We start from the raw sequence: 1,047 nt of genomic DNA on the forward strand, positions 1-1,047 counted from the left end.
TCAGAAGACATTTCTAACAATCGATTTATTCTAAATATAAAATCTTATTCCAGCATTTTCAAATACTCAAAGTTCACAAATTCAATTAAACAAATTTCCTAAATTCAATTAAACCAATTTTCACTTTTCATTTACATTTAATAGTAAATCTAACTAGTTCGAAATTAACAGATTCAAAAAATAAGTTTTTTCGTTAACAATTTCAAGTTCATGCGCAGTTTGCGAAATTCGGGCACGCCACCAGATCCTTTTGATCCAGAAATTGAAAGAACACTTAAGAAAAACAACAAAAACAACAAAAACAAAGACAAAACACCCTTAAAAACCAAAGTAGACCAGCCAGAGATTATGGCCGATCCACCGACACTTATGGATTATGCTAGGCCAGGAATGGCCGGTGTAACTAATAGTGTAGTTAGACCCCGTATAAACGCAAATCAATTTGAAATTAAGCCTGCTTTGCTTAATATGTTGCAAAACAACGTAACGTTTTATGGACTACCTAACGAAAACCCTAATGCACATTTGACAAATTTCTTAGAAATTTGTGACACTTTTAAAATTACTGATGTAACAGCCGAAGCAATCAAACTTCGCCTCTTTCCTTTCACTTTGAAGGATAAGGCAAAAATTTGGTTAACTTCTATGCCTGCTGCAACATTTGAAACTTGGGACCAATTAGCCCAAGCATTTTTACAAAAATATTTTCCCTTAGCAAAAACCGCAAGAGTCATCAAAGAGTTGACATCTTTTACACAAAATGATAATGAAACTCTTTATGAAGCTTGGAAACGTTTTAAAGAACTTCAACGTTTATGCCCACACCACCAACTGCCAGATGCACTTTTAATGCAGACATTCTATAATGGATTAAATCCTACAACTAGAGGTTCATTAGATGCTATGTCTGGAGGGTTATTTATGAAGAAGACGTCCGCCCAAGCAATAGAACTTTTGGAAGAAATGGCAATCAACAGCAGTATGTGGCCCGCCGAGCGTGGCCATATACCGACGGCGAAACCATCATCCTCAGGTACATCATCGGTT

General features: G+C 35.8%; 1 non-coding gene across 1 annotated transcript; it reads right to left on the bottom strand.

The window, feature by feature from the left end:
- Nucleotides 1-726: 726 nt before the first annotated feature.
- Nucleotides 727-833, bottom strand: LOC136231571 (small nucleolar RNA R71). Its single transcript, XR_010689944.1, has one exon. It is a non-coding gene; the product is annotated as a small nucleolar RNA R71 (small nucleolar RNA).
- Nucleotides 834-1,047: the final 214 nt, after the last annotated feature.

This window comes from Euphorbia lathyris, chromosome 5 (genome assembly GCF_963576675.1).
Source record: "Euphorbia lathyris chromosome 5, ddEupLath1.1, whole genome shotgun sequence".
NCBI lineage: Eukaryota > Viridiplantae > Streptophyta > Magnoliopsida > Malpighiales > Euphorbiaceae > Euphorbia > Euphorbia lathyris.